This window comes from Panthera tigris, chromosome C1 (assembly GCF_018350195.1).
Source record: "Panthera tigris isolate Pti1 chromosome C1, P.tigris_Pti1_mat1.1, whole genome shotgun sequence".
In the NCBI taxonomy this organism is placed as follows: domain Eukaryota; kingdom Metazoa; phylum Chordata; class Mammalia; order Carnivora; family Felidae; genus Panthera; species Panthera tigris.
The window spans coordinates 128,327,061-128,349,392 of record NC_056667.1 but is presented as its reverse complement, the minus strand read 5'-3'; positions in this window follow the sequence as shown (position 1 = coordinate 128,349,392).

Here is a 22,332-nt window from a genome sequence, read left to right as displayed (position 1 = left end):
AAGCTTCATAGCATTGTGGTCTGAAAGTATGCATGGTATAATTTCAATTCTTGTAAACCTATGAAGGGCTGTTTTGTGACCCAGTATATGATCTATCTTGGAGAATGTTCCATGTGCACTCGAGAAGAAAGTATATTCTGTTGCTTTGGGATGCAGAGTTCTAAATATATCTGTCAAGTCCATCTGATCCAATGTATCATTCAGGGCCCTTGTTTCTTTATTGACCATGTGTCTAGATGATCTATCCATTTCTGTAAGTGGGGTGTTAAAGTCCCCTGCAATGACCACATTCTTATCAATAAGGTTGCTTATATTTATGAGTAATTGTTTTATATATCTGGGGGCTCCTGTATTCGGTGCATAGACATTTATAATTGTTAGCTCTTCCTGATGGATAGACCCTGTAATTATTATATAATGCCCTTCTTCATCTCTTGTTACAGCCTTTAATTTAAAGTCTAGTTTGTCTGATATAAGTATGGCTACTCCAGCTTTCTTTTGGCTTCCAGTAGCATGATAAATAGTTCTCCATCCCCTCACTCTCAATCTAAAGGTGTCCTCAGATCTAAAATGAGTCTCTTGTAGACAGCAAATAGATGGGTCTTGTTTTTTTATCCATTCTGATACCCTATGTCTTTTGGTTGGCGCATTTAATCCATTTACATTCAGTGTTATTATAGAAAGATACGGGTTTAGAGTCATTGTGATGTCTGTATGTTTTATGCTTGTAGTGATGTCTCTGGTACTTTGTCTCACAGGATCCCCCTTAGGATCTCTTGTAGGGCTGGTTTAGTGGTGACAAATTCCTTCAGTTTTTGTTTGTTTGGGAAGACCTTTATCTCTCCTTCTATTCTAAATGACAGACTTGCTGGATAAAGGATTCTCGGCTGCATATTTTTTCTGTTTAGCACACTGAAGATATCGTTCCAAGCCTTTCTGGCCTGCCAAGTTTCAAAAGAGAGATCAGTCACGAGTCTTATAGGTCTCCCTTTATATGTGATGGCACGTTTATCCCTTGCTGCTTTCAGAATTTTCTCTTTATCCTTGTATTTTGCCAGTTTCACTATGATATGTCATGCAGAAGATCGATTCAAGTTACGTCTGAAGGCAGTTCTCTGTGCCTCTTGGATTTCAATGCCTTTTTCCTTCCCCAGTTCAGGGAAGTTCTCAGCTATAATTTCTTCAAGTACCCCTTCAGCACCTTTCCCTCTCTCTTCCTCCTCTGGGATACCAATTATGCGTATATTATTTCTTTTTAGTGTATCACTTAGTTCTCTAATTTTCCCCTCATACTCCTGGATTTTTTTATCTCTCTTTCTCTCAGCTTCCTCTTTTTCCATAACTTTATCTTCTAGTTCACCTATTCTCTCCTCTGCCTCTTCAATATGAGCTGTCGTTGTTTCCATTTTGTTTTGAATTTCATTTAAAGCGCTTTTCAGCTCCTCGTGACTGTTCCTTAGTCCCTTGATCTCTGTACCAAGAGATTCTCTGCTGTCCTCTATACTGTTTTCAAGCCCAGTGATTAATTTTATGACTATTATTCTAAATTCACTTTCTGTTATATTATTTAAATCCTTTTTGATCAGTTCATTAGCTGTTGTTATTTCCTGGAGATTCTTCTGAGGGGAATTCTTCCATTTGGTCATTTTGGATAGTCCCTGGAGTGGTGAGGACCTGCGGGGCACTTCCCCTGTGCTGTGGTGTATAACTGGAGTTGGTGGGCGAGGCCGCAGTCAGACCCGATGTCTGCCCCCAGCCCACTGCTGGGGCCACAGTCAGACTGGTGTGTGCCTTCTCTTCCCCTCTCCTAGGGGTGGGATTCACTGTGGGGTGGCGTGGCCCATCTGGGGTACTTGCACACTGCCAGGCTTGTGGTGCTGGGGATCTGGCCTATTAGCTGGGGTGGGTAGGCAAGGGGCACGGGGGCAGGAGGGGCAGGCTTAGCTCGCTTCTCCTTAGGTGATCCACTTCAGGAGGGGCCCTGTGGCAGCCGGAGGGAGTCAGATCCGCTGCCGGAGGTTTGGCTCCGCAGAAGCACAGAGTTGGGTGTTTGCGCGGAGCGAGCAAGTTCCCTGGCAGGAACTGGTTCCCTTTGGGATTTTGGCTGGGGGATGGGCGGGGGAGATGGCGCTGGCGAGCGCCTTTGTTCCCCGCCAAGCTGAGCTCTGTCGTCCGGGGGCTCAGCAGCTCTCCCTCCCTTTGTCCTCCAGCCTTCCCGCTTTCTGAGCAGAGCTGTTAACTTATGACCTCCCAGACGCTAAGTCGCGCTTGCTGTCGGAACACAGTCCGTCAGGCCCCTCCGCTTTTGCCTGCCAGACTCGGGGGCTCTGCTTGGCCGGGGAGCCGCCCCTCCGCCCCGGTCCCTCCCGCCAGTCCGTGGAGCGCGCACCACCTGGCCGCCCTTCCTACCCTCTTCCGTGGGCCTCTCATCTGCGCTTGGCTCCGGAGACTCCTTTCTGCTAATCCTCTGGCGGTTTTCTGGGTTATTTAGGCAGGTGTAGGTGGAATCTAAGTGATCAGCAGGATGTGCGGAGAGCCCAGCGTCCTCCTACGCCGCCATCTTCCCTGAGGAGCCGAGGGTTAGAATTTTAAATAGGAAGGTCAAGGAGGGCCTCACATAGAATGTTATTTAAGTAAAGACCTGAGGAGGTAAAAGAAATAGTCATGGATCTTGTGAGTAAAGAGTATATGGGCAGAGAGAGGGAAAGAACTTACAGCATCATATTTGGATGAGGTGGGAGTAATAGGAGAGACTCAAGGAGGAATACAAGGTTTCTGATTACAGCCTGTGGAAGAACAGCATTTTTATTAATCGAACTGAGCAAAAATGAGACGGGGGAAGTTGGGTTGAGTTTGGGGAGATTAGGAGCTTAATATTTAGATATATTAAATATGATAAGCCTATTGCACATTAAAGAAGAGATGCCACATAGGCAGTTGCATCTGTAAATCTAGAATTCAGAGAGAAATTTCAGAGTCGTCAGCATATCAAGAGTACTTAAATTAAATTTAAGGCCCCAAGGAAATGAGAGTAAACATAGATAGGAAAATAAAAGGCTGAAGATCGAGTCCTCATCACTCCAAAATTACGAGGTGAGGGAGATGAGGAGGAGATCAAAAAGAAGCTGTATTAGGGTTCCCCAGAGAAAAACAACCAATAGTATTTATATACAGATACAAGATACATTGAAAGGGATTTATTATAAGGGGCTGGCACCCCCAATTATGGAAGCTAACACCCTGACAGACACTCTTAGAAATGATTTTTTACCATTTATCTGTGCATCTTTCAGCCTGATTAAGTTGGCACTAAAACTAACCATAAGAAGAGACTTAGAAGTAGTGGCAAATGAGGTGCAAGGCAAGTGAAGGATATGTTTGAAGATAGAATGTGCCAAATGCTACTAATGGATAGAATACAGTGAGGACTAGGGACTTACCATTGGATCTAGCCATCTGGAGGTCACTGGTGATGCTGAAAGGAGTAGTATCAGTGGATACAACACAGAGTAGGCTCAAGGGAGAATGAAATGACATGGCAGGGAAGGACAGATTAGAAAATAAGAGGAGAGGTATATAGTAGAAAATACCTGGAGAGTTTCTGTAAAGGGAAAGACAGAAATAAATGGTAGCTAGAGAAGGAAGTAGAGGTAGTTAGGAAGAAATTTTTTTAGGTAGGAGAATAAACAGTTAGTTATTGTGTTGACAAGAAAGATGTAGTAGAGAAGAAAAAATCACGGTTCAGGGAAAAAAGAGATAATTGCTGCTATGTAGTCTTTGATCAGACTGGAGGAGTTGGTGCCTAGGGCACAAGTTAGTTAAGAACATGGACAGTGCATCCATAGTACCAGGAGAGAAGGCAGAGTGTATGGGCACAGATGGAGGTAGGTGGGTAGTTGTGGTAGGAGTTTGTAAAGTTCTCTTCTGGTTGCTTTTATTTTCTCAGTCAAGTATGAAGCTGAGGAGTAGGAATCAAATCATCAACTAGGAAAGGAGTCTGGGGGAAGAGGTATTGGAGATTTCAAGTATGAAATAGTCCACTAGAAGAGTAGAAGAGAAATAGGTGTGGAAATTCAATTTCCAGTTAGTGTTAAGACCCCACTTGAGATTAGTGGTCATGAATTTAAATTGAGGGCCTTTATCATGGTTTTAAGGTTTTTCTTTTGTCCAGTTCAGTTACACAGTTGCAGGCATAGAGTTGACAGAGTTGGACTTAACTAGGGATGTGTTTTAGCCTATGATGAAGCTACAGAAGGACAGATAAGTCATTAATAAATGCAAAGGAGGGATTACAATTATTGGTTACAGAATTAAGGCTGGATAAGAAGGGGAGTGAATCCAAGATGGGTCAGGAAAAGTAAAACATCATGGATGAATTTTAGGTCCTGACAGATCTAAAGGGAGGTTAGAGAGAAGATCATGGAAGGGAAAATGGCAGGTGGTGGTCAAAGAGTAGGATGCTGGAAATAGAGAATATGGGGGGGGATGTAATTCAGGTAATAACAAAATCTATGGTATAATCACAGAAAGAGAAGATCATAGGAAGCGGGGAGGTCACGGACTGAGAAGCCAGGATATCAGGATCATATTAGATTAGAAAGACATTTAAATCAGCAAGAAGCAATAGTGGTATAAAAGAAAATGGCAATGAACCAGGATCAAAAATCTTCAAAGTATGAGTTGATAACTATAACGAAGAGGACTGGTATGTAGAAGCACCTGATCATTTGAGATTCAAAACTGAGTGTTTTCATGGAGAAGGAAAGAGCAGTGAAGAGGTAAGAGGACACCTCTCCCTCCTGCAAGCCCAGTGTCTGAGAATACAGAGGGACCAACAGCTATTATTAAAGGGCTATTGGGGAAGTGGCATTCTCAAGAAAGAGTCAGGGACTAGAACATAAGATGTCTTTCATCATATGGGACCAGCACTTCTATAAGTCATACCCAAAGAGTTTTAGGAACTGGCTACAGTTGGAAGATGTGATCAGAAAAGGATTCCATGGTGATAAGTATATGGAGAGTATAGACAATGAAGGATTCTATATGATATTTATAATGATGGAGATTTGGGACTTCTTAACGTGGATTTCTTTTGTTGAAACTAGCTTTTTAAAACTATTGACCTATAGTTTTGTTTAATTGTGGAGAGACTAATTTCTTCTCATGGGGCAAGGTGCACAGACTTGAATACATATGAACTGGATGTGTTTAAGAGATAATCTTCCATGTGCTATGATGCACTATACTTGAGATAATGTATGGAAATTGGGTGAAAACCAGAGTTGGGTCAGGATGGTGAGATAACTACAGATTAAGAAAAAACTGAATGGAAGTGGGAAGAAGGAGTTGTTAGAATGTTAAATCAACCCTGACTTACTATTATGGGATGCTCCTTCCTCTGTCATGCTACAGGCAATATGTCATGCCCTGCTATTTTTAATATAGATTTCAAGGGTGGGAAGAGGAAGAAACTGACTGACATAGATTTTGAACCTTACATGAATGATTGATACATATCTTGAAATCCACAAAAGTAAATTTTTATTGTACTTTCTCATCAATTGGACTTACTCTTTGTTGCTTTCAACCTCATTCCCACCTAATGGTGGAGAGTATAATCCATTCACTTTTAGGTAAATTCAGATAAATAATGGTTCACTTAGTCCTTTCAAGTAAAAGCTCAAATTCATACTTTTTCTCTACCCATTCTTATCTCCAGTGTCAACACTGTAAGTCTAGGGTAGAGAGAAATTCATCTTCATTCAGGGGAAGGTCAGTGCTTACATTTAATCTGTAACATGACAGAAGGTGATCAAACATGGTGGCACAGTCTCTGTCAGCAATGCAGTGTGATCACTGACATCTGCTGTGCTCTCACTGGCTTCTAATCCCCTTGCCCAAAGCTGCCCTCTGTGATTACATCTCCTTGTCATAAACATGAGATCTGATGAGGACTAGTGGCCATCTTTTGGCTTTTACACACTCATTTGGGTGGTAGTGGGCAGGTGGATAGGGATCTTGAAAATGTTTGCTCATTCCACTCATAGGCCTATGAGAACACATCTTGAGGTGTGGTGTCCTTTGTTTTTCTCTTTGCCCTTACAGGCATGCCATGCTATACTAGAAGTGATAGTTTTACTTTGCAGTAGCTACCTGTGACTGCATAAAGATTTCTCCAAGAGGTTTGCTCTCCCTGGGCTTGACTTAGGACAGAAGACCCAGATGCCCTGTATTTTCATATCTCCAAATTTAAGTGGATTTTTTTTGTGTTACCCCACATATTTGCTATAGAGTTGGGCATGTGTGTTTCTTCCCCAGTGCTCAACAATGAGAAGAATTCTCTTTTATGTCTAACATTCCTGTTATTCTAATAATTGTATTTACTATTCTGAATTCAAACCATCTTTAGTTCATGAAGACATGGGAACTCGGTCAGGGCAGGGAGAGGAAATCATTACTTACTGAAGTCATAGGCTTTATCCCTGTAGTAAGACACTCGATACCCTTGTACTGTGTGGTTCCCCATGAAGAGAAGACATGAGGGGTATCACTGGATAAGATACATAGTAAGTTTTTATGTTCTCCTGGATTATCTATTTTTACTTTAGTGAAAAGCTTGGGTTGATAAGTGAAATAATATGTATAGCAATAGCCAAACTTTTTGGAAGAAAGGTGCTATGGAAATGGAAATAATTGTTTTAAATTTTTGACACTGAGAAAGAAAGAATGAGCAGATGGCTCGTCATGCTTTCATTGGTTTTCAGGTTGGTTCCAAATGGTAAACTATTGCCTGGGCAAATATTTGGAATCAAAATGACCTTACTCCATTTGTTCAGAATATTTCAGTACTCTGTGTACTATGCAAGTCATGTTCACCATTATAAAAGGACATAAAACTTGCTAGAAAAAAAATTTGTGATTTATTAGAGTACTGGGATGAAGTTTGAAAAGAAAGCAAATGAAGGAACAGATATCCATCACCAAATGGCAAAGATGCTAACAGAGAAAGAAAAGATTCTGAGAACATTGTGGAATTTGAAGTTAAGGTGGTAGAGCTTTTATCTAGGTGTGTGCAAAATGTGCAAACTCTGTGTGCTCTATTGTCGTAGAGACCAGGAGTATTTTGAATTATAAGTCGAAGAGAATATTGTGCAGTCTTGATGGAACCAATAATATTTGTAAGTAAATGACATTTTTAAAAACTTTAGTTAAATATGACATGACTGTATTTTGGAATAGCTCTTGAGAATAAAAGTAAAGCTAAATGATATATACTGAAGAACATCAATCAAATTATTTGGACCAAAAATAAAGAAAGAAAAATATTGAAGCATATTTAATGAGTAATATGAACTAAATTTTAGAGAGTGGGAAGTGGCTCACTCAAAGTTCTAGTTTATTACTTGAGATTAACTCAAAAACAATAGTCGTGTATCAAGGGTAGAGTGTGGCACAGCCTATACCATCAGACCTGAATCTGATCTCCCATTGTTCCACTGCCTAAGTATCAGTTTCTCCTTCTGTAAAATGGAAATATTAAAATATACTTCATAATTTGCAGAACTGAGGTGAAATATATACATCACTTAGCATAGTGTCTGGAACGTAGATTGAGGATTTTGCATCTCGTCCCTCCCAGTAAACTTGCTGTGCAACAGATTGCACTGATATCACCTGAACTTTTCAATGTTTCTTTAAAAGATATTTGAGAATAAATTTAATAAGAGAGCCCGTTTGCTCTGCGTTTTCCCCTCTTAATGACTGAGTAAAACTTAATGCCTAGAGTCCCATGGGAAGAAGGCTAGAAAGACCTAAGTATTAGTTTTCCTTAAATAGAAAGCAGATTTATTCCTTCTGGCTATGCTTTTGCTGCTGCCTGTGTCTCTAAGCAATTGATATGTTTTGGCTGTGATTTGTATTTGTCATTATTAGAAGTTGGGCAAGTATAAATTAGTCTACCCCACTGCAAGCCAATGGTCATTCCTGAAATAGGAGTCTATTATCCCCCTCATGTTGTGATGTATTACAAAAAAGGATATTGCACTGGACAGTGCGGGTGGGGGTGGGGAGGAGCCTTGAAAGAAAATGGAAAAAAAAAAAAAAAAAGATGGCACTCTTGAAGATCTTGCTCAAATGTGTCCTGTCCAAGAAATCTTTAATCATCTAGTAAGAATTAATTGTTTTATGTTCCATCAAGTGATTTCTACTCTTTGATTTTTTACTTATGTCTTTCTTTATCCTATATTGTGTTTATTTTCTTACCAGTCTCTTTTAGCTGTCTGTAACTGCTATGAGAGCTAGTCTGTCTTCTCATTCACCACAACTTTTCCATTGTACCTAGCATCCAGTCCTGTGCACAGGTGTCCAAACAAAGTCAGCCCCTGTCAATGACTCCCTTTCTGCAGTAACCCCAGGCCTTGAGGGCCTGGGGTACTGTGATTATATCCATGGAAATGCTTAATTTGGGAATTGGAAAGATTTTTCAGGTAACTGTAATGATCTAAAACCCCATTTTGAGGCAAGAAAGGTTGTGCAGTCACCCTGTAATGCAGAAAGGCCTTTCTGATCCTGCTGTCTTCCAGCTCCTTGGCTGAGAAATGGGATAGACTCGTAAAGCTTGTTTCCAAGCCAAAGGCACACCCATTTACATAGTTGTGGCTATTTATTTCAATATTACTTTTCCTTCTCCAATGCTCTTCTCCCTTCTCAATGTTTTCTCACTGCTCTATGGAAATTCTTTTATTTATCAAATTACTGATCTGAAGAGGGTAGTAGTAGGGGATATTGCATGAAAGGACCAGTCAATTGACATATATGATTATCCTGAAAACCTGACATTTCAGTTTACTTGTTACCCTCCTAAAAGTTAAATAACGTCTTTTTAGGGCACAAAACTGGGACTGCTAAAAACTCTGATTTTAAATATTCATCTGTGTCTGGGCCAGACTTAAACATATTGTTCTTCGTGGGAAATGATTATGTCTTACAGTTCCCTTCAATACTATCGTGCACAAGCCAGCAGATCTCTATTCTTTTTGATTGGAAAATGTAAATCATATTTAAAAATTGTTCCAAAACAGAGTCTTGAGCTGAGTCCTTGGACGCAAAGTTGCAGCTCACTGCAGATTCTGATAGTTGAGTTACAACTCACTGAAAATCAGGGGTTTAAAATGGAAGCACTGACAAACCTTCAAGCCAGGGCAGCACAAATGGCGCCTTGATAATTTATAGTCTACAGGCAGCTCTTGGGTTTATTATCACAATGACAAATGCACTGTCATTGTTAATAGGATATTTCCCAGCAAGGACTTCTTGTTATGCAAGCCAGGTTCGGTATGTCATGCAGCATGATAGCAATAAAGTCTACAAGAATTTGTAATGAACTTCAATTACTAATAGATTATGGTTAATGGGAAATATGTGCAGTAAAGATATGGGTTTTTATATGCGCCTTCTGGTATTCTACAAGGCAATGATTTATGCTACAATTTATGTTAACATTTTCTGCTATGAAAAGGCCCAATTTGGTAGAAAGCCACTTCATCCATAACAAATATTCAAGATAATTTTGCCACATAGTATAAATGAAAGTATAAAATTAGATATTAATCTATTTAATTTTAGCATTTTTATTTTTATTAAAAATGGAGACTATTTTCTCTCCTGAGTAGTACTGTTGGGTAAAAATTCTTGCTATAAAACAAAAATATGAGATATATTGATGTCTTTGAGTTAAATGTAACATTTTGTATGTTCATTTCTTTAACTTCCTGCTGTAATGAAGGACCCAGTTAAGATTTGATATATGCTGGTGTCTTTCTTATGTAAGTATTATTTTAAATTAAGAAAACCCACAAGTATTCATGTTAAGTTAACATGAATTTATAATCCACATCATGATTCCTCTCACTAGGGAGATTGACAGTTGTGATAATAAGTGTGGAACTACATATATAAATGATTTATGTTTGCACTTGTGTGTGGGATAAACACACAGACACATACATATACAGTCTATATACATATAAACCTTGACAGAAACAGACAAAATTGAAAAATGTGAACTACAGTTTAGTCAAGTATAGACCAAAAATAATTCAATAAAATTAAACAATAAAAAATGAAACAATTCACCAAAAGATTTTGAGTTACATGATAATGAGTTTAAATTACGAATGTAGAGGGGTGCCTAGGTGGCTCAGTCAATTAAGCATCTGACTTCGGCTCAGGTCATGATCTCACAGGTTTGTGGGTTCCAGCCCCACATTGGGCTCTGTGCTGAAAGCTTGGAGCCTGGAGCCTGCTTCAGATTCTGTGTCTCCCTCTCTCTCTCTGCCTCTCCTCCCTCTTGTGCCTTCTGTCTCTTTCTGTCTGTTAACAATAAATAAAAATAAATAATAGGCATTAAAAATTAAAAAAATAAAATTATGAACATAGAGCAAGCACAGTCTTGGGAACCTACCGAAAACGTTTTACATCTATAAGATGTGCATGTGTGTGTAAAAGCTAAGATGTTTTTAAAAAGATGAATTTCAAAAAGCTTGGTCCTTAAATTCAGAAAACATATTTTTAATGTTCTTCCTTTTCTTTTAATCCCTGGAATCATTTTTCCATAGGTCCTCTATGATATCTTGCAAATGGCAGGTACACATGTAATGAATACATTTGCACTCGCTACTGTCCTTACTTGAATAAAGTTTGAACTGTTTTTTCTCTCTGACCCATGACTGTGCTAAGAATGGTGAGTGGCCTTCATGTTCAGGAGTTAAGTTCTTGGCTTCTGGAGAAGAGACCTAGCTTTGCCACTTCTTAGCTTGGACTGTGTGCAAGTCTATCTAAACCTATCAAATATCAGAGTTTTCACCTGAAAAATGAGAATAATTAGTAAAGAATGCCTTTTGATTTTGAAAATTAAATAATGTCAAAAAATTTTCATAGTGTGTGACACATAATGAGTGCACTATTCATTTTAGATATTATTTTTATTTGCAGCATTTAGAGAAATAGTGTTCTAGATAGGTCAGTGAATGATTTAATATTTCTATAATTATTACCATCATCATTATTATTAATATTCCTTACAAGTTTCCAGATCTTGTAGGTTTTGAGGCTCTAGTAAGCCAGAGAATCACCTGGTTGATTCATAAAATAATAGATTTCTGGTACTCACATGTCGATCAGATCTAGGGTAGGACCAATAAATTTGCATATCCAACAAGCCTCCCAGATGATTCTTCTGCCAACTGAAAATTTAAAAGCAATGCATAGGTATAGTTTACAGATTTTGTTGATGTTCACGTCTCTGTAACTTGTTGAAACAGAACTAAAATACCATGATAAATGACTAAATCATCTAGTAGGTGAGATTTGACATTGTGCTGATTAAACATCTAGAATCCAGGTGATTGATAAAATAGGTATACTTCTCACCTTAATTTTTTGGCCTATTTGGGGGAAAATGTTTTTTCCTCAAAAATATCCATCTACTCTTCTGGATCCAATATACCCTGTGTTGTATTTTTCAATTTTTTTTTGTCTTATTTTCTTCTTGGTCTGCTTTACAGATTAGAAAAATGATTCTGAGAAACATGGGAAAGACTTGGGTTAGATTAACCTATTTGTGGTAGTTAGGGTGTTAACTTACTCCAAATAAGTTAACATTGTACACGAAAGGTCAAATATTGTTCCTATCTCATGTAATAGTGTGAGGATAAACAGTACACCCTGTTATGGTAACTCCATCAAGATTCAGCTCCTTCTACCTGTTGCTCTGAATTCCCTATGGCATTGCTGCTCTTTCTGAACAGTCTAGATAGCTCATTATCATATCCACATTCCAGTCATCCAGAAGGAGGAGAAGCAGAAGAGGAGAACATACCTCTTACTTTGTCAGCATAATCCACAAACTGTTACTTCTTCTCACATCCCATTGGCTAGAACTTAGTCATATGACTATATGTAGCTCACAGGGAGGGTAGGAGATACAGTCTTCATCTGGGGAGCCATGTACCTCATTAAAAATTAGGCATTATGTTACCAGAAAAGAAGGGAAGGACTGCTATTAGGAAATAGTCTCTGCCACATTACCTTACAATTCTCCACTCAGCTGGAGTTACATAGGCCTTATCATTTGCCATTACTAAGTCTCTTTTGTGATGGATACTCAAGAACTGATAACATGTTACACAAGACCAGAATACTAGATCAATTCACTGGGATTGTCCTCCCCTGCCCCAGAGGGCAGGCCACAGTTATATAGGAGTTGACTTGTGAAGGTAATACATTGTAGCATCAAAGTTGGCTAAGTCAAACAAGTGCTGTCTTTATACCAGAGTCACCAAGTGAGAACAGTCACCAGGAAATATAGTGAACATTTAGAAGCTAGGAGTTAATTCCTATCATGAAGTTCAGAGGGTTAAGAGAGACAGGAACAGAGAACCCACAAGGATCAACATTAAGAACGACTAGGATGTGGTGGTTAAGAACATGCTCTCTGGGGTTCATCTATGTGGCTTGGAATTCTGGTCCCACCAGCTGTGAGAATGTGGGGGAAGTGATACAAGCAATTTACACCTCAGCTTCCTTTGTGAAATTGTGATAAAAATAGTAACTAACTCATCAAGTTGTTAGAAGGATTAGATTAAATAATGTAACACAGTGTCTAATACATAGTAACCCCTCAATAAATATTAACTATTATTAATATGGAGTCCTTAAAACTCTTTAAGGTCTGTTTTATTTAGCACAAATCCTTTCTGCATGATCAACTCTTTTTCAAGTTGGAAATCTATAAATTAGAGAGACCAAAGAAAACACAGGGAAGCAGCTAAGCCTGGGAGCCAATGTTTACTCCACCATTCCTAGGACACACAGATGGGAAACCCATGGGTTGCCAACCTTGCCCAAACAAATCCATCCCCTGAGGTTTCTTCTGAAGCAGAAAGCCCTGGCTAATTTCCTTGTCTCACTTTCTGGGGATTTTTTTTTTTTTTATAAAATGAGAAAGAAGTCCAAAATCTTCTCCCAATCAGACCTAGAGAAATATAAAACCTAATAAAAATAATAATAAACAAACCACAAAGACTGTAAAGCACCTCCCATTAAAAGCTATCGTGCAGTAGATTAAGCCTCTTGGACAGCGTGCAGAATGGTAGCAATATCTTGATAAATAAGCCAAGGCTGCAATGTGCTTGTGCTGATAATAAGTAGCATGGAACAACCGTCTCTTCTACAAAACCCTGGGATTTATGTCCAGTCTGCTTGCATCAGAAACTAGAGAATTAACTCATGAAATCCATCTATCAACACTTGTAGAAAGAGGAATCACAGTATAGAAATGAAATTAGCATGAAATTAGTTCACCGTAGGACATAAATAGAGGTACTGACATTTTCCTGCATCTTCTGTATCAAATATCTTTGGAGAACTCGCCAAGCTTGGACTGTAGTTGATGGCCCCTATGATTTATTTCAACATTTTCTACCCTAGGCAGGTTGTTTGCAAAGTCCTTCAAGTATCATTAAGATGAATCAGAAAACAGATAATTCTTCAAGAGAAGAATATGATCATGGTAAGACACTGCTTATACAGAATATCCACAATGTGTCATTGCAGCCTCCAGAACAACGCATCACTGTATTTATTAATCCATTGCTGTAGAGATTACAGCAATCTGACACGGAGTCCTAATGAATTTTTGGCATATTTGGAAATTGTGACTGTCGTAGCCCACGGAGCCTCTTAAATCAACCCTTACCCCTTTACTGCAGTTGCCTCTTCACGGTGTATATCACATTGAGAAATGGATTACACAACCCGTAGCTTTAACTACCCTGCATTAGTTGATTGTGTACTATGGATGTGTATTGTATGGTGTATGAATCATAGGGGAGCTAGGATATGGGTGACGGATAATTTAAACATGAAATTGGTGATGCCTGGGACCTGGTAGGAATAGAGGTAGAGAAATGAAGGTAAAAATCAAGCAAATGGTTGGGAGAACCCAGGTGTTTGGGACTTGATTAAAACAAATTTATTAGTGAAGCATAGTGTTTAGAAAGAGTGCTGTTTTACCATTCAAGGAAGTCATTATTTTTTATACTACCCTCTGAATCTCTGATGCTTCTTCCTTTCTGCAATAAGATCCCCTTCAATTTTCAGATGGACATTTGGGAGCAGAGGCAATTTAGTTCCATGAAGTCTTACCTTTTATGACAAACTGCATCTAAGATAAAAGAGCATCATTAACTTAATTTGTCCACGGTAGAGACACATAGTGTGAAGTTAGAAGGTATAGAGTCTAGCTTACCCCCTGCTACAAACTTGCTTTGAGAAGTGGGCTAAATTAACTTATTGGTATCTCAGCTTTCTCATCTTCAAAATGGGATAATATTCACCAATATTTCCAATTAAGTGAGAATCACATGAGATGTTATATGCTGTTCTGTCTAGGACATCTGGGCAGCAAGAAGCAGACACCCACGAAGATACTATGAGGGAAAGGGTATTTGTTTTCAGGAAAGACATGGACAGGGATTGGAAATGGCAAGGAACATTAGTTGAGACAAACAAAGCTCATTTCCTGTTCAAATGCCATGTGATTTTACCTTCCTGGCATCTCTCATTTCCTGTGTGTGCCCCATTCCTGTCTTTCTAACCAACATCCTATGAGGGCCTGTGAGGCCCACATGGCCCACAGTGGCTACTCTGGATTGACTCTGTCTCAAGACCTTTCATCTCAGCTACTACAGAAAGCCACCTACCCTCCTGACAGTCCTTTGACTATGTCAAGCTCATTCCCACATCAGGGCCTTTGCACTCACATGTCCTTCTTTCTGAAATGCTCTTCTTCCAGCTCTTTGGATGGCTGGCCCTTGCACTTCATTTAAACTTCTGTTCAAATCTCACCCCCTTAAGGAGACCTTTCCTGAGCACTCCAGCTAATATTGTACTTTCTGGCAGTCTTTTCTCCTTATTGACTTTTATTTTCTTAATAGTGCCTATCCCTATCTGACATGTATCTATTTTTCTGTCTGCCGTCCCACTAGAAATCAAGCTAGTGGCATTGGGCACTTTCTTTTCTTCACTGCAGTACTCTCTTGTTTAAAACAATGCCTTACACAAAAAAATATTGGTTGAATGTATATTTCATGAGTAAGTGACATAATAAATCTCCCCAGGCTTATAATTTCAAAAATTTTTAAGAGAAGAATTATTAGAGGATCAATTTCATATTTTTTAAGAGAAACCACTCCAATCAATTTCTGGCCAACTGGTGAGTTGCCTTTTTGTGTCAGCTGTCCACCCATTGGTCTACCCAGACAGGGTTGAGATGGGACCACTTCAGATAGTACAAAGCACAGGTACTTACAGCATCAGACAGGCAGACATCCCAAAGTGGGGCTAGAGTGGTCCAGCCCTGATGGCACCGTAGACTTCATGAAGTATCAGCTCAGCTCTAGTCAAGGTCAAGAATTAGGTTGTCTTCTCTAGGTACTAGCTCTCTAGCCTCAGTCATAATTTTCCCAATTTTTTTTATCTTCTGTGCATTTTATATTGAATTTTTATGAGCAATTAATAATAATCACTGCTAATATTTTTGAAATTACCTGAGTCTGCCACTTTATGAGCATATTTATGTAGCTTAACTCCTGGAATCTTCATGACCATCCTCTGAGGTAGAAACTATGATTATCTTCATTTTGAAGGTGAAAAAGTATGAGAATCGAGAGAAAGTAAGTCACCTGAGATCACTTAGTGACTAACGAACAGAACCGGGATTTACACAGAAGTCTGGTTCTGCCTCACCATCTATCAAGACTATTTATTTTATGCATTAATTCCCCTGTGGGGCTTAGCAAGAGGTCCTTGTTTTCTTAGAAATAACATTCTGATGGGCTAAACACATGTAAATATGCATGCAAAATGACAAAATATTCTGTGTAAGCTATCCTTATTAAGCAAACACTTAAAATACATTAAATATACATTTAAGTCTGTGCAGTTTCACTGACTGAAGATGTAGTATTCCTTGTGACGTTTTTATCTGTTTTTATGGATATACACCAGAAATTATTACTTTTTTTTCCCCAGACTGGCAGAATTTTTTTACTAAGAAAGTTGCCAATTTCTATAATAAGCAACTACCAAGGCCCTGTAATACTGTGCTCCACTTAATGTTTTCTCTGGATTTTGGCAATACTCCCTAACAACAAAATAAAAATGTGTCAGAACTAGTTTAAATAAATTAAGGTTTATGCTAAGAGCGACAAACAATTTTGATGGGTTCTTGAGTTATGCTTATAGTAACAATATAAACACATAGGTCAAAGAAAAAGAATATAAACACATAGGTACAAGATGGATGCTTGAGAAAGAAAGAACTCACTAAATACCTGTTATTTAGTACCCATATGCATGGCACCACATTAACCACTGGGAAATGTATAATTTTGTAAAAAACAATATTCCTAATTCATGTTGCAGACTTTTTTCTGAACCACAAGAACACACTTGAGAAGTCAATATATGACTGCCCCTAAATCCTTGTAGTATCATGCAGCTTAGGCAGAAGCCAAAAATTTCACCCCTTGTACCTAAATAAATTTGTACCACTATATGGTAGGTAGTAATGAGGATTATTTTTTTAAGGCTCAAATATTTCCATGACATTAATAAATTTAAGCAAGTGAAAATTTATTTATTTATTTATTTATTTATTTATTTATTTATTTATTTATTTATTTATTTTTAGCAAGGCCTGTTTATAGGGGTGAGAGATGAGATGCATTTTAATAAATATCCATCTACAGGAGTGCTGTTCTTCTCTGTCTATAAGTAGGATGTTAATTCTATTCTTGTTTTGTTTTGCATGTGTGATTTTCAGAGAAGGCCATAATTTGCTCAGTAGAGTCTTGATTTCTCTCCTTTTGGGGAAATTGTTCAAGGTCGTCATGGCCCATATCCATCAATTATGCCTGCTTCACAGACTTCCTTTGTCAGTAGTACATATCAGTATGATTAATGGTTCAGGGTTCATATGAGAACCCTGATTGGATAACTGTCGTTTCATTTGTTGTCACTGATAATTCAGAAAACATTGATGAAGTTGTCCAAGAAAAAAGACAGGGAAAGTCAGTTTTACTTATAATGAACAACAAAGGTTGGTCTTTTGTTAGCAAAAAAAGGCTATGCACTTCAGTATATTAGGGAGGGATATTAACTCTTTTAACTGACTATCATGCAGCATTAAGTGGTGGCTCTGTAATATGAAAGAGTGAATACCACACTATGTTGAAGGCTTCATTGCTGGAAGAATGAGGGTAATGAGCCCTTCGGTAAAACCTAACTTTTGTTCTATATCTAATAGACTAGTATTATTCACTTACTTTAAATATATCTTGATTTCTTAATTATAAATTACTGAATTATTTACTTATTTAAAGAGACATGCTTTTTATATAAGAATGATGGATGTTTACCATTAAAGATAAAATTTAAAACATTAAATAAGTTTCCAAAAATCCCCTGAAATCTTACTGTCAAAGGATGGCTCTTGGTCTCAGAGGAGATACTAGAGGAATTTAAGAGACTCTAGAGTATTGAAATAGATTCAAGTTTTTCTGGAAATTTAATAAATAATACAAGGTGCATTTTAAGTCGGCAGAGTTTTTTCTTTTTCCCCAAGTAAATCATGCTGCTATAGCTACCTATCTTTTTGAGGGTAAAAAGCTTGTTCTCATTTTCACTCTCACTTTATAATTATGTAAATTCCTTTTTTAATTATTTTTTTTCTTTAAATTCAAGTTAGTTAACAGTGTAATATTAGTTTCAGGTGTACAATATAGTGATTCAGCAATTCTATACATTACTCAGTGCTCATCATGATAAATATACTCTTAATCCCCTTAACCTATTTCACCCACTCCATCCACCTCCCCTCTGGCAACCATGGGTGTGTTTTCTATAGTTAAGAGTTTGTTTCTTGGTTTGTCTCTCTCTTACTTTTTTTTTCTTTGTTCATTTGTTTTGTTTCTTAAATTCCACATATGAGTGAAATCATATGGCATTTGTCTTTCTCTGACTGACTTATTTTACTTAGCATTATAATCTCTGGATCCATCCATGTTGTTGCAAATGGCAAGATTTCATTATTTTTGATGGCTAAGTAATATTCCATTGTGTGTTACACACAGACACACACACACACACACACACACACACACACACACACACATCACCTCTACTTTACCCATTCATCAATTAATGAAACTTGAGCTACTTCCATATCTTAGCTATTGCAAATAATGCTATAAAAATAGGGGTACATGTATCTCTTTGGATTAGTGTTTTTGTATCTGGGGGTAAATACCCTATAGTGCAATTACTAGATTTCAGGTTAGTTCTATTTTTAAGTTTTGGGGGAACCTCTACACTGTCTTACACAGTAGCTACACTAGTTTGCATCCCCACCAACAGTGCAACCGAGATTCCTTTTTCTCTAAATGTGTGTGTGAAGCGATATCTCATTGTAGTTTTGAGTTGCATTTCCCTGATGATGATTGATGTTGAGCATCTTTTCATGTGTCTGTTAGCCATCTGTAAGTCTTCTTTGGAGAAATATCTGTTCATGTCTTCTGGTCATTTTTTAATTGGATTTTGTTTGTTTTGTTTTTGTTTTTGTTTTCTTGGTGTGGAATTGTATACATTCTTTATATATTTTGGATACTACCCCTTTACCAGATGTGTCATTTGCAAATATCTTCTCCCATCCAGTAGGGTATATTTTAGTCTTGTTGGTTGTTTCCAACCAGTTTTGCTGTTCAGAAGCTTTTTATTTTGATGTAATCCCAATAGTTTATTTGTGTTTTATTTTTCTTGCCTCAGGAGACATATCTTGAAAAATGTTGCTATGGCTGATGTCAGATAAATTACTACCTGTGCTCTCTTTTAGGATTTTTATGGTTTCAGGTGTCACATTTAGGTCCTTAATCCAGTTTGAGTTTATTTTTATGTATGGTGTAAGAAAGTGGTCAAGTTTCATTCTTTTGTATGTTGCCGTCCAGATTTCCCAACATCATTTGTTGAAGAGGCTGTCTTTCTTCCATTGCATATTCTTGCCACCTTTGTTGAAGATTAATTGACCATATAATTATGGCTTGATTTCTGGTTTGTCAGTTCTGTACCATTTGTCTATGTGTCTGTTTTTGTGATAGTACTATACTTTTTTGATTACTACAGTTTTGTAATGTAATGTGAAGTCTGGAATTGTGATACCTCTGATTTTTTTTTCTTTTTTGAGATTGCTCTGGGTATTTATGGTCCTTCCTGGCTCCATACAATTTTAGAATTGTTTGTTCTAGTTCTTTGAAAAATGCTATTGATATTTGGATAGGGATTGCATTACATCTGAAGATTTCTTTCAATGGTACAGAGATTTTAACAGTATCTGTTCTTCCAGCTCATGTGCATGGAATGTCTTTCTATTTCTTTGTGTCATCTTCAGTTTCTTTCATCAGTGTTTTATAGTTTTCAGAGTACAGGTCTTTCACATCTTTGGTTAGGTTTATTCCCAAATATTTTATTGTTTTTAGTACGTTTGTAAATGGGATTTTTTCTTAATTTCTCTTTCTGCTGCTTCATTATTAATGTATAGAAGTGCAACAGATTTCTGTACATTGATTTTGTAACCTGTGAGTTCACTGAATTCATTTATCACTTCTAGTTAATAGTTTTTTTTATTGAGGCTTTATGGTTTTCTATACAAATTATCATGTCATCTGAAAATAGTGAAAGTTCTTCCTTACCAAGTTGAATTCTGTTCTTTTTGTTGTCTGATTGCTGTTGCTAGGACTTCCAGTACTATGTTGAATAAAAATGGTGAGAATGGGTGGGCATTCTTGTCTTATTCCTGATCTTAAGGGAAAAGATCTCAGTTTTTCCCCATTGAGCACGATGTTAGCTGTGGGTTTTTCATATATGGCCTTTATTATGTTGAGGTCTGTTCCCTCTAAGCCTACTTTGTTGAGGATTTTTATCATGGATGGATGTTGCAGTTTGTTAATTCTGCATCTATTGAAATGATCATATGGTTTTTATCGTTTCTCTGATTGATGTGATGTATCACATTGATTGTGTGAGTATTGAACCACGCTTGTATCCTGGGAATAAATCTCACTTGATTGGGTTGAATTTTTTTTAATGTATTGTTGGATTCTGTTTGCTAGTATGTTGTTGAGGGTTTTTTCATCTATGTTCATCAGAGATATTGACTTATACTTCTCTTTTTTGTGGTGTCTTTATCTGATTTTGGTATCAGGGTGATATTGGCTACATAAAATGAATTTCAAAGTTTTCTTTCTTTTATTTTTTTGGAATAGCATGAGAACAATTGATATTAATGTTCTTTAAATGTTTGGTAGAATTTGCCTGTGAAGCTATCTGATTTTGGGTGGACTTTTGTTTGTTGGAGTTTTTTGATTACTGATTCCATTTCATTGCTGGTAATCTGTCTATTCAAATTTTCTATTTCTTTTTGCCTCAGTTTTGGTAGGTTACATATTTCTAGGAATTCATCCCTTTCTTCTAGGTTGTCCAATCTGTTGGCACATAATTTTTCATAATATTCTCTTACAATTGTTTGTGTTTCTGTGGTATTAGTTGTTACTTCTCCCATTTCATTTGTGATTTTGTTTATTTGGTTCCCCCCCCCCAACTCTTTTTTTGATGAGTCTGGCCAGAAATTTATCAATTTTTTTGATCTTTTCAAAGATTCAGATCCTGGCTTCTTTGATCTGTTCTATTAGGGTTTGTTGTTGTTGTTGTTGTTGTTGTTGGTTTTGTTTTTGTTTCATTTTGTTTTGTTTTCGTTACTATATTCTTTATTTCTGCTGTAATATTTATTATTCCCTTCCATCTGCTGAGTTTGAGTTTTGTATGTTGTTATTTTCCTAGCTCCTTTAGATGTAAGGTTAGGTTTTTTATTTGAGATTTTTCTTGTTTCTTAAGGTGGACCTGTATTGCTGTAAACTCCTCTCTTTGATCTGCTTTTGCTGCATCCCAAAGGTTTTGGACTGTTATGTTTTCATTTTCATTTGTTTCCATGAACTTTTTCTTTTTTCAATTTCCTGGTTTACCTATTCATTGTTTAGTAGCACGTTATTTAACCTCCATGTATTTGTGGTCTTTCCAGATTTTTTCTTGTGGTCGAATCCCAGTTTCGTGGGGTCATGGTCAGAAAGGTTGCATAGTATGACTTTGATCTTCTTCAATGTGTTGAGGCTTGCTTTATGGCCTCCTCATATGGAACATTCTGAATATATCTGTTAAATACATTTCACTGTATCATTCAAAGCCACTGTTTCCTTGTTGTTTTTCTGTTTAGATGATTTGTCCATCATTGATTAAGGAGGATTGTTAAAGTGTTGTTAAGGATTGATAAAGTCCTTTTCTATATTTGTATTACTATTAATTGCTTCTCTTATGTTTGTTATTAACTGTTTTATGTATTTGGGTACCTTCATCTTGGGGGCATAAATATTTACAATGGTTATATCTTTTTGTTAGATTGTTACCTTTAATATTATTATAAAGTGTCCTTCTTTGTCTCTTGTTACAGTCTCTTTTTAAAGTCTATTTTGTCCAATATAAGTATTGCTACCCTGATTTTCTTTTGACATCCATTTGCATGATAAATGTTTCTTCATCCCTCATTTTCAATCCATAGGTGTCTTTAGGTCTGAAATTAGTCTCCTGTAGGCAACATATAAATTGATCTTGTTTTCTTTATCCACTTTTTCACCCTGAATCTTTTGACTGGAGCATTCACTACATTTACACTCAAAATAATTATTTATATATATGCATTTATTGCCAATTTGTTACTTGTTTTGTGTTTGTTTTTGTAGTTTTTTTTTTTTTTATCGTCTGATCCTTCTCTTGCTCTCTTTTACAGTTTTCTGGCTTTCTTTAGTGAGACACTTGGATTTCTTTCTCTTTATTCTTTGCATATGTATTAGTGGTTTTTGATTTGTGGTTACCATTAGGTTTGTACATAACATCTGTATATAGCAGTCTATATTAAATTGATGGTCACTTAAACTTAAACCTATTCTTAATTCCTTTCTCCCTAGTACTTTTGTTATACAGTATCATATTTTGTATCCTTTTATCTTGTGAATCCTTTGACTAAGTTTTACAAATATATTTTTTACTGCTTTGTGTTTCCTACTTTTCATACTCTTATGGTCTTTCCTTTGTACATAGAGTCCCTTTTAACATTTCCTGTAGGGCTGCTTTAGTGATCATAAAGCATTTTAGTTTTTGTCTGAGAAA